We start from the raw sequence: 12,098 nt of genomic DNA, 5'->3' as shown, positions 1-12,098 counted from the left end.
AAATTTTTACATACAGCCTGTCAGCTCCAGGCCTACTGCCCTGCCTCTTCCCAGAGAAACAGGGTCATCCCTCCCTCCTCCTCCCCCTCTCCCTTGGCCTATGAGTCATTCTCAACAGAGGCAGGACATATATTAACAGCATATCATTAGGGATTTGGGGTCGGATAAACCTGGGCTCAAATCCCGGTTTCTCCACTTTTTAGTTGTGTGACCTTGAGCAAGTCACTTAATCTCTCTGACCCTTAGTTTCAGCAGGTAAAAATAGGAAATAATAATACCTACCCAACAGGACTGTTTTAAGAATTAAAATGAGATGCGTCGCTGCAGATAGATCCTGATGGACATACTTCATTGTGTCGTTCTCTCTGTCCCAATCATTTTGGCTTGCTCCCCAGAGACCACGCTTCTGCTTCAGTTTCCCTTCCTGAGTTTGATCCTCTTTCCTATTTTGTGCTCCAGATATGCAGGAGAGCAGATTGGGTTGGGGATGTGGCTGTCCTGCTGTTCCTTCTAACCAGGGACCCCTGACTGCAGGCAGGGATCTTCCCATGGATGGACAGGAGCCATGAACAATCAATAACAGTTCATTTTATTAAGCATTTTCTATGTGCCCAATTGATTATCATTTTCCCCCTTTGTAATAAGCCTAGAGGTAGGCACCGTTATCAATCCAGTTTTATAGATAAGGAGACTGCATGTTGAAGAGGTTAAGTCCAAGGTCCTAGGGCCAAGTGGGAGGCTAAATTCTAACCCAGTGTCTGACTCGAGTCTTTTCTTTTAAATCAATCACCAGCCTCCCTGCATGTTCACTCGTGTCCTTTTCTAGAATCATCACCACAGTAGCCACCACTGATTGAGTACCTATAATCGGTACACACATTATCCCATGTGACTTTCCCGGCAGCTCCATGAAATAGATGTTTTCATACCCATTTTACAAATGAGAAAGCTGAGGTCAGGAAACGTATGTCATGCAGCGTCAACTGGCTAGGAGAGGAGGAGATGGGATTCAGATACCACATATGTTTTCTTTGTAGCTCCCTGAACACTGTGCTGTGTGCCAAGCGCTTTATAAATATTAACTCTTGTGACAGGTCTATGAGGTAGGTAACACTAGAATTCCCATTTTACAGGTAGGAAGACCGAGGCAGAGAGAAATTAACCCCCTGCTCCAAGCTTCACAAGTAAGCGTGGCAGAGCTGGATTTTGAAGCCACACAGTCCAGCTCAAGTGTCTGAGCTCCTGATCTCTAGCACAATGCTGGCGTAAGAAGGGAAGGATGCCAGGCGAGGTGAGGGGAAGAGGAGAGGGTTTCAGAGGCAGAGGGAATTATCTCTGCGTGGGCAAGAGGCTCAGTGAGAACAAAAGTTCTGGAAGAAGAACTGTCCACCCACATCAACTGAAGTAGTACCCCAGAGCCTTGGCTCTCTCCTCCAAAAGGGGTCGGCCACCCTGGAGAATTTTCCAGCATTGAGCAATGGTGTAGGTGTTTTGTTTCCTTTAGGCCCACTGAGATGCATCATGAGGAAATTGCCTTAGTTCCACTCATGAGCAAGCTGATCCCACTATTCAGCTACAAAATCCTCAGAAGAGATGGAAGTCAACAGTTTTAAATGACCAGTTATATTTAAATATTCGGGGGGGGGGGAGAAAGGCCTTTTGTCAGGAAAGACAGAAACAAACACGTACTGAATAGTGACCACATGCTGAAACATGGGAGTTGTTAAACCTCATAATAAGGTCTGAAATTGTGATTCACTTCATTTTGCAAAGAAATAAACTAAGGCACAGAGCAGCAAAGTGATGTCCCCAAATCAAATGGCAAGTAAAGGGTCTTGGACATGGCCCAAAGCCCATATAAATGACTTCAGGTTGCATGCTTTAGCTAGACCTCTGCTGCCTCTCATTTGCCTAATGACTGATCCATATGGTTTCAGAATTTTCCTATAATTAATGGTGAAATCATCAAGAATGTCTGCACAAACCCACAGACCATTCTGCTAACCTGGTGTGCTCTGGTCTAAAATGTTAGCATTCTGAAAAACAGTTGTAGGAGAAGAAATAGTTTACAGGGAACATTTCCAAGAAATCCTGAAGTCACGGAGACTGAGAGTAGCAGATACAAGTATATGAAAACTTAACACTGCTGTACCAGACATCACAGGCAAAGGTAGATGGTGGGGGACATATTATAAGAAGCTCTTCAATATATATGGCAAAGGGCTGATATATAGAGCATACAAAAAACTCCAAGTCAATGAGAGAGAGACCCCAAGGGAAAATGAAGAAAGGATATTAAGAGGCCATTAACAGAAAACAGAAGTCAAGTGACCAAGGAGATGAAGAAAATGTTCATTCTTACTAGTAACAGAGCAAAGGCAAACAACAATGGAGAGTCCTCTCCTGCCCAAGAAATTGGCAAAAATGTTACCCGACTGACAACACCCGGTATTGGCAAAGGCACAGGGACACCGCTGGCAGGAATACAAATCGGGACAGCCCTTGTGGAGGACATTTTGGCCACAGCTAACATTTTAAATGCACAATCTTTCCAGGACCATTTCTGCCTTTTCAAATCTCTCCAAGAGACGTTTTCATACTTGTATATCAAGCGCCACAGCAAAGATGGTCCCTGGATCCCCGTTTATAAAAGCCAGATTATAGAAACTACCTAAGTGTCTATCAGTAAGACAGCGGTTAAATAGTTTTCTCATATACAGACTCTGGAATTAATGTCAGTATGTAATGGGCATGGGGCAGCTCTATGTGCTCTAACATACTCCAAAATACCTTATAAATGAAAAAAAAACAACCTTGCAGGACAATTTGTAGTATATGATCTTATACATGCACATATATGCGTCTGCAAAAGCATGAAAAGAGTTCAGAAGATATGCACATTGTATAATAGTGATTATGTCTAGGATCAAGTGAGGTTTGTGCCTTTTGTCTTTTACTCTGTAGTCCTAGAGTGTTCGAGTTTTTATGACGTAAGTGTATTCTTGTTATTTTTCACTTATCTAAAAATTTTTTTAACGTTTATTTATTTTTGACAGAGAGAGAGAGAGAGAGAGAGAGAGAGACAGAACATGAATGGGGGAGGAGCAGAGAGAGAGGGGGAGACACAGAATTCAAAGCAAGCTCCAGGCTCTGAGCTGTCAGCTGTGGGGCTCGAACTCACAGACCGCAAGATCATGACCTGAACCAAAGTCAGACGCTTAACCGACTGAGCCACCCAGGCACCCTGACTTTTCACTTATCTAAAAAGAGCAAGTTGGCCGCATAGACAGAGTCACTTGCCTTGCTCTCTGGGTGGTGTCCACCCAGGGCTGAGGCTTCATCCGTTGCTGATGGGAATGGAAAGCAGCTCACGGGGAAGCTGCCTTTCCCTCCTTCGCTCCCTCAGTTGCAAAGCTGTTTACACATCTGAACTTGTGCGCACATATACACATTCCTCTTGGGCACACATTCACTCAGAATAACCACCACATAGGCTAGTTCATGGCTCAAGAACTTCTGAAACACGGACCAAAGTGATTTCTTGTCATCTTGATAAAACTACTACACAATCACACCCCAATATGACTACGAGAAAAATAACAAATGGTCAGGCCCCATCGGCGCAAGCCTTGATTTAAATCACGGGGTCCAACAGGCACATATTGGACGCGAAGCTCCTTAAATAATGGCTCTGCTGGCCTAAAACTTATCAGATGTTCCTTTAGCCTTAGCTCGCCCAAGACATAAACTATGGGTTCAGGGGAAAGCAAAGTCAAATGACTCATGACAGAGTTTGTTTTTAGTATGAATTATTTTTTCTGGCTCCTTGCTTTTAAAGACGGATCCTTTTCAGATGGGCTGAAAGCAAGGGCTGCTGGGAGCTGGGCTCATGGGCCTTGCCTTTCCCCTGCTTCTGAGAGCAAAACGTGGAGCCCTGAGCAGGAGAGATTTACTTCCCATCAGGTTCACTCCCATTGTGCCCCGCTTCTTTTTCTTTTCAAAACAAACCACGCGAGGGCGGCCTCACGGTAGCTGCGTGAGGCTGGTGGAAAGAGCACTGGATTTGGAGCCTAAGAGAACTGAGCTCCGGTTCCAGCACTGCCATTCACTACTTGCAAGATGCTGGGAGTGTCACGTGATGTCCCTGGGCTGCAGTTTCCTCGGTGTGAAATAGGAATAAGCATCACACTGGGCTGTGGTGGGAATTCAGTGAGGCAATCCAGGCCAGGTGTCTACCACCCAGGAGGCACTCGGTGAATGGCCCTGGGCTGGACTCCTCAGGGCAGAGATGGTGTCCTATTTACCTCAGTAGCTCTATTACTTGCCTGAGAATGGGGCACAGATATTTAAGGGGTGAAGGCAGCCAGGTACTTCGTACTTGTGATGTGCCAAGCACTGTTCTAACTGCTTTATATAAATCATCTCATTATCTTACAATTAACCCTATGAGGTAGAAACGGATGCTATCCACATTTCCTGATTGAAGAAACTGATGCACAGAGATATTAAGGGAGCTGACCAAGGCCACACAGGTGGTTAGTAGAGGGGCTGGGGTCTGGATGCTTGCTGTCTGGCTCTAGAACAGGAAGAGGAGAGGAAACATGGGCAGACCAGAAGCTCCCCCTGCAGAATCTATGGAAAGCCCACATCAGGTCTAGCCTACCTCTTGGATCACTTTAGAAGAACAGATACCAGGGGAAGGAGAAGGACATCACGAGTGTGGTCATTCATGGCCCTGCCAGAACATAGGTAGTGGACAACCAGAACCTACTCACGAATGTGGCATATTCGGACAGCTTCTCAGGGTGCTCTGGGCCTAGAGATGCCCATGCTTCTGAAGGAATGAGTACCTCAGGACAGGGCTGCTGGCCAAGAAGGATGAGGGGACTGCCTGGCTGGTACCCACACATGTTCATCATCTCCCACTCCTCAGCAGACAGAACTAAAATGAACGCAGAATTCCAGAGCTGGAAGGGACCTTAGATACTGTGTGGCCCTCCAGCGCACAGGTTAGAGAACTGTTACTTGCTCAATGCCACACAAGTTAATGGTAGAGCAAAGTCTGGAATCCAGTTCCCTACCTCCCAAGCCAGCAATTCTGCCTCTGGCATCTAAAACACACCAGTGGCCACTGTCCGTTCAATGCACAGCTCTTGAGTTATGACTTCTCATTTCAGTTATTCATTCATTCCATAGTTTTCATCTGAGCAGTGTTCAGGAAAGTTAGGAATGCTGGCCATTGGGTTTTGGATCTGTCAAACCCGTTGATAAACCATCCCCAGGGTTAGATGAATGCTTAGCCTGCTCTCCCAATAAGTCATTGAATAATGTACTAGGCAAGCAACCTTTTGATAATGAGGTGGGTCTCCAAAGGAGTCTGCCTACAGGGAAACGATGGGAAAAATTTGGAATAGTGATCTATCAAGGTGAAGCGACAAAATGCCTTTTGGCTTTATGTTTCCATCTCATGAGCTGCCCCTACCACATGTGAGCACAAAAGCATTAATTTATTCATTCATTCACTCAAATTCACATTTTCTTCCCCATATACAATTGAGTTCACTTTTGGGTTCATAAATCCTTTGTTCCCAAGATCTAAAATTCTGCATACCCTCCCATTTCAGTCCTCAAGACACTCTCTCTCTCTCTCTCTCTCTCTCTCTCTCTCTCTCACACACACACACACACACACACACACACCTATGATTGATTAACATTTCCAAGCCTTGTTTCAACTGTCATTTCTTTGGAATGTTTTCTCGGATTCCCCAAGGCTAGGGAAGGTGTGTCACCTATTGTTACCTATCGTATCATATAGCACATTCTATCACAGCTGTCTATTTCATCGTATTTCTCCTCTGAAATACTGTAAGAAACTTAAGAAGGACTGAGCCTCTCTTGTTCAGAGCTGTGTCTGTCTGTAAGAACCAGAGACAGACCTAGCACAAGTGGCTGGTGCATACATAGATGGCACTCAAGAAACATTTGTTGAATAAATGAAAAAAATAAAGAAAACTCACTGAAGAGCGATTGTGACATAGACTCTGCCCTCATGAAGCTTCCACTCTAGTTGGAGTGGGGGTGGACACACAAAGGACAGTCACCATACATGTGAGAAGTATTATATCTAAGGTCTGCTCTGCACAATGGCAGACCTGACTGATGAATGACTGTACCAAGGAGGCTGGATTTCACTTAAGCCATATGTTCATCATAATCTGACTTTACAGGATATAAACATGTGGGACATGAGTATAGGTGGGAGAGACACAGAGTGTCAGCTTTCTCAGTCCAATTCTCTTGCTTGTGAACTTCCCTGTACGCGATTCCCATGGAAGACACTTCAGGATTTCTTTGAATTCAATGAAATCAGGGTCTGAGGCAAAACAAAAAACAACAAAACCAACCAAACAAACAAAAAACAGTACCACAGAGTGAAGAAGGAAAGACAGAGAAGAGATTCACATCACAGAATTCTCCTTACATAACACACTCCAGCCTCCCTGGTCTTTTTTGCTTTTCCTCAGACATATTCAATTCATTTCCACCGCAGGGCCTTTGCATTCACTGTGTTTTCTGCCACTCGAATCTCATCTCAAATACTTCTTCCTCAGAAAGGCCTTTCTTGCTGCTCACACAGCCAGGATGTCATGTTCCTTCTGTCCGATCCCTCTTTGTTCCCTTGTACTGCTTTACTTTATTTCACAGAATTTTTCGCTACCTGAAGTCATATTATTGGTTGTGATCCCCGGTTGCTAAAATTACTTGTTACTGGATTCCTTGTAACTAGAATATAAGTTTTGTGAGGGCAGACATTGCTTTTTCAATAGACACAGCTGGAGGTACTGAGCGAGGAGAAAGAGACAGGTATCAAAGGATGAAAGAGGTGCACTAGTTCCTAAAGGGAAAGGCAGATGATGGGGCAAAGAAAGGGGAACCAAAGTGACTCTGAAAGTTTAAGGAAGAATGAATAATATTAACTCACTAACTATACACTAATACAGCAGGCTTATGCATGACACTGCTACGTTTCCCTTTTGGGAATGCATAAACATTCTGTGAACATATGTAAAAACGCGGATAATTTTAGTTCCTGCTCTATGGTATTTTTCTGTGGTGATTAAATTAGTTAATTCATGTAAAGCGATTTGAACAGTGCTTGACATACAGAAAGCATCAATAGGCGTGCCAGGGTGGCTCAGTCGTTTAAGCGTCTGACACCTGATTTTGGCTCAGGTGATGATCTCACGGTTCATGAGATCGAGCCCCACATTGGGTTCTGAGCTGACAGTGCGGAACCGGCTTAGGATTCTCTCTCTCCCTCTCCCTCTCCCTGTCAAAGTAAATAAATACATAAATAAATAAACTTAAAAAAAAAGAACGCATCAATAAATGTTGCCTATCATCATCATCATCATCATCATCTACAAAGAGATATGATATACAGATAGTATCTATTCAGAAGAATTTTATGCATTGCTATATGCTATTTACTTTCTATTTTTTTAATGCTTATTTATTTTTGAGAGAGAGAGAGAGAGAGAGAGAGCGAGCATAAGCAGGGGAGGGGCAGAGAGAGGGGGACGTAGAATCCAAAGCAGGCTCCAGGCTCTGAGCTGTCAGCACAGAGCCCAGTGTGGGGCTTGAACCCATGGACTGTGAGATCATGACTGGAGCTGAAGTCAGACACTTAACCTGAATGAGCCACCCATGTGCCCCTACATTTAAGATGAAGCACATAATTTCTATAGTATACAAAGTTAAACATATGTCCCTTATTTTTGAATTTATTACAGTACAAAAAGTTTTATAAGGATTAGTCATCAGTATTCAGAATCAAAGAATCTTATTGTTTTTAATAAACACATTTACGATCATATTAATCAAAGATGCAAAAGCTTTAAGACATGTAAGCATGAATAGCCAGCCATGCAGGAACTCTGAGAAGCTGGAGGAAGTGATAATGAATCATCAGTGGAAAGGATAAAGAGGCTGAAAGGCTGAAACAGAACTCCAGAAGGACTCATACAGAGAACAGTGAAGAAAGAAAAGAAAAAAAACATGTCCATAAGTGAGAAGAAATCAGCGCAGGACAGTAAATCGAAGCACCACACGCAATAATCGTTTCAATGGAATCACTACGGGAAATGCCTGTGATGAGGATAAAAACAGCAAACTGCTGAGGACAAGAACAAGAGTTAAACAGTTTAAATGAATCCAAGGAAATTTGGTCACAACTTTAAAAAATCTGCCAGAAACGAACACATTACTCCAAGTTTGGATAACTTCTTTATAAAAACAGTTCTTTTTAGTTACAGCTTCTTTTTGATTATCGCCAGATTGGAAGCCTGGTGGATGGAACTCGCAACCTACCTCATCAGGATGCCCTCGCCTTCTCCCTCCTCCAACCCCAAGACCCACAGCATTTTATCACCGCATCTCAAAGAACAGGGGGATTGCTTTTTTAAAAGGTACTGAGGTTTTAGCAGCACATGCCATGTTCCATACAGCCTCTAGGTGGCGCTATTACAAAACAGAAGCCTGAATACTCCGAAGGGGGGAAAATAATCAACAAAGTACATTTAGTACAAAACACTAAAAGCAATAACAGCTCAAAGGCAGACTCCATTTATTACAGAAGCTACAATTTAGTATCTCTAAGACAATTATTAATTTCCTTTTTAATTCAAGTGCTCACCCCACAAAGAGACATCTCATTTTTCAGCCAGAAAAAAATCTCAGGGTTGTTTTCTTGCTCTAAAACATTTACATTTAAGGGCTCAGTGGAAACCCACACTATGCTAAAAGTTTGTAGTATAAACTGTTTTATAATCAAGATTCATTTGGTAGAACAAAAGAAGAGCGTTCAGAGTAAAAATGTAAGACAGCAAATGAGAGTTGGCTGGGGAAAAACAGTTATGTTAGTTTGATATTCAACCAAAAGCTGTAATCTTATTAAATATATTTAAATATGGTTTTCATTTAGATTTGGCAACTTGATTAATGGGGATGTATTAAATAATACCTGGCTGCTAAGAGTATATTTGGGAATCAGTGCCACATAAAACACGCAAAATGTACAATTCGGTTTCATTGTTATTTAAGGCTTCTCTGTTCTCTTGGCGGTGTGCATACACATATTAAAAATTAAGTACACATACTCCATGTATGCTCAAGCCTTTTAAAAGGCTTTCTCTTTAAACAGAAACATGCAATGGAAAATGAACTCTGGTGAAAGGTAATGGATTCATCCCTTTGGGGACAGCTGTCCTGTTTATCAAAAGAAAGGAGGGTAGGGTCAGAGGCAGAAAAAAAAAAAATTCCTAACTGGTCTGCAAAGAGAGATGCCCAACTTCAGAGAGGAGCCGAAATCAGTTTCTACAGCCAGGCTTCCTTCTTTGCCTGAGTTGAGAGGTCGAATGAATGGTACCTTTCACCATGAGGCCATGGGGGTATCACAATGGGAACAGAGTATCTTAAGATATGGGGAATGTATCAGTGGCCAAATGCAGGCAGATGCGGGTTCCCCATGTGTTAAAGAAACATTTTTTTTTTTTTTTTTTACTGGTTGGGGGTGGGGGGGATCTGTAGTTTTTTGGGCTTTGCATTAGGCACTGATCAAACGGTAGGAGTTGGGGGTGCTAGGGTGGTTCAGAACAACCAAAGAGACAGATAATGGTAATAATGCAAAGAGCCAAGTACCATAATACAGTTCTACTCAGTGTTTTTGATGAAAAAATAATACGTCTGACATGCAAAAGCTGCACAGTAATGAGCATTCTCTCTTTTCCAGTATCATGAGGTTCCCTAAAATCTGCAGGCTGGAACAAGACATCTCAGAGTGGCCAAAATGTCAGATGACTTCACATTACGTCTCTAAACAACTCAGTGAAACGAGTCACAATATTATTATGTTTTAATTTGAGAAGTTAAGTTTAAGCCTGGAAAAGTCCAGAAAATATCTTACAACTCAGAAGGAAACAAAAGAGCAAGCTTTTTTGATACAGGTATTTTTCTGTCCACTTATGGATGATTGGAGGGGGTGCTGTGAGAGGTTAATAACATTACCCAACATCATACGTTCAGTAAGGCACAGAGCCTGGCCAGGAACCCAAGGCCATTTTATGTGGAAATCCATGTTTTTTTGTTCTTTTTTTTTAAATTTGTTTATTTATTTTGAGAGAGAGAGAGAGAGAGCAAGCAAGGGAGGGAGCAGAGAGAGGGAGAGAGAGAGAATCCCAAGCAGGCTCTGTGCTGTCAGCATCGAATCTGACATGGTGCCCGAAGCCACCAAGTGCAAGATCATGACCTGAACTGAAACCAAAAGCCGGATGCTCAACTGACTCAGCCTCCCTGGCGCTCCGGAAATACACTTTTCTAACCTCTAACCCCACAGCCCCACTGCTTCTCTGTGGATGACTGAAGACTTGGGACAGGCGCAGTGACGGAAGTTAGGGGTAAGGGTGGGGACACCACATGCAATCTCATTTATTTCCCTGTCACCTACTTGCAAAACAATGGAAGAAGAGGGGCCAAGTTCCTTCCAGAGACCGCTTCTCCCTGCCACTGTCATCTGCAACTGGGCTATGTCCCCCACTGGACAGAACGCATGATAATGTTGAGCACGCCAAGGTCTTTACAGTGATGATGGGTACAACCAGGGGCCACAGGGAACACGGTGTGGGCTGTAGTAAGACTACAACCAGGGAAACAGGAAATTCTGACCCACGCTACCACATGGATGAATCTTGAGAACATGATGCTAAGTGGAATGAGGCAGTCACAAAAAGGCAAATACCGTATGATTCCACTTGCATGAGGTACCTAGAGTAGTCACGTTCATAGAGACAAAAAGTAGAATGGTGGGTGCCAGGGACCGGGCGGAAGAGGGACTGGGGGATCATTGTTTAGCGGGCACACAGTTTCAGCTTTGCAAGATGAAAAGAGTGCTGGAAACTGGTTGCACAATGATGTGAATAGTCCTTAACACTGCTGAGCTGTACACTTAATGACGAATTTTATGTTATGTGTATTCTACTACAATTAAAAAACAAACAAAGAAAGGAAGAAAAGCATACAGTCACGAACACCAGCTCCGGTGGTCATTTACAATGTCTCTTGCCTGGTACAGTATGAAACATGACCTTCCAAATTTTCAGATTTATGGAAGTAAAAGTCCTTTTATGGGACATCCTTGGTACTTTTCTGGAAAGCAGGAAGTCTGGAGGAAACAGGTCTTTTTTTTTTTTTTTAACATGTAAAATTTTATATCTGCATGTTTTATATGAATTCTCCTCTTGGTTGACCAGCTAAAAGAGCTTTGAACAAAGCACTTCCCCTCTCTGGGTTCCAACTTCCTCATCCATAAAAGGAGGGAGTGGGTGAGATGATCTCTGAGGGCCCTTTCAATTCTCAGATTCCAATTCCTGTTTTTCCAAATGCTAACACTGTCCTCTGTTAAGTATACTTCATCCATTATGGACATTCATCGGGACATTTTTGCAAGCCACTATTCGTTTATGAAATACCTACTCCCTGCATTTTCCCCAAGGGATAAAAGCAGGAAGGAAAGGTGCAGGATGAGGTAGGCCAATAGGAAGCAAAAGAGTAAAAGGTGTTCTGGAAGGAGCACTGGACTGGGAGTCTGAGGCTATGAGGTTCCAATGGATTCTCCCACTTGCTAGCCATGTGAATCAGAAAGGAAGGAAGCATTTACTGGGGTCTTCTCTGCAGAAGGTCCTCCCACACATATTATCTTTTTACTTTACAATTTTGGCAATTCACACACTATCTTCATAATTGTTTCCATATCCAAGTACTACCTGTACTATTTATTATGTATAATTTTTTCTTCTAAAGTCCAAATAAACCGTTTTTTCTCTTTGTTTTAAATTGCCATGTTCTACACAATAATGTCCAGGAGAACCCAGGTGGGAAGCTGGTTATATATACATTAAGATATATAACTAGTAGAAAAAGAGTGTCCACATGCCAGCTAAAGTCATCTTGGGTGCCACTGGTGGCATATGGGTATATATGGGAGATGCCACATTAACCCACTTTATCTCCAGTTATGGCTGCTGGACACTTGAGCCACA

At 42.9% G+C, this 12,098-nt stretch overlaps 1 protein-coding gene across 10 annotated transcripts in view; it reads right to left on the bottom strand.

Moving 5' to 3' along the window:
- Positions 1 to 12,098, bottom strand: part of FGGY (FGGY carbohydrate kinase domain containing) — a 417,204-nt gene that overhangs the window by 46,238 nt on the left and 358,868 nt on the right. The window lies entirely within an intron of this gene.

This window comes from Panthera tigris, chromosome C1 (assembly GCF_018350195.1).
Source record: "Panthera tigris isolate Pti1 chromosome C1, P.tigris_Pti1_mat1.1, whole genome shotgun sequence".
Lineage (NCBI taxonomy): Eukaryota > Metazoa > Chordata > Mammalia > Carnivora > Felidae > Panthera > Panthera tigris.
The sequence above is the reverse complement of the archived record's forward strand: the minus strand, read 5'-3'. Positions and strand labels throughout refer to the sequence as shown.